We start from the raw sequence: 225 nt of genomic DNA, 5'->3' as shown, positions 1-225 counted from the left end.
GTTGTAAAGCTGAAAGTGCACGATTATTGTCTCTATTGTCTCCCAAAATAAAGAATCGACTGAACAGCTGAAACGAGTCGTTAGTAATTCGCACGTGATGGCTGTGATGGCTACACGTCACAAGTAACACATTTGCATAATGCGCGCCTATGTTCTCCGTTGGCCTGCCGCGAACAACTTGACCCCGCCCACAAACACGTCATTCTACTGACGACTGCTTCTCTA

The 225-nt window shown here is 46.7% G+C and overlaps 1 protein-coding gene across 1 annotated transcript in view; it reads right to left on the bottom strand.

Moving 5' to 3' along the window:
• kcnh6b (potassium voltage-gated channel, subfamily H (eag-related), member 6b) overlaps positions 1-225 on the bottom strand; it is a 24,188-nt gene that overhangs the window by 10,808 nt on the left and 13,155 nt on the right. The window lies entirely within an intron of this gene.

This window comes from Sinocyclocheilus rhinocerous, unplaced genomic scaffold (genome assembly GCF_001515625.1).
Source record: "Sinocyclocheilus rhinocerous isolate Xijiao unplaced genomic scaffold, SAMN03320098_v1.1 scaffold1763, whole genome shotgun sequence".
NCBI lineage: Eukaryota > Metazoa > Chordata > Actinopteri > Cypriniformes > Cyprinidae > Sinocyclocheilus > Sinocyclocheilus rhinocerous.
The sequence above is the reverse complement of the archived record's forward strand: the minus strand, read 5'-3'. Positions and strand labels throughout refer to the sequence as shown.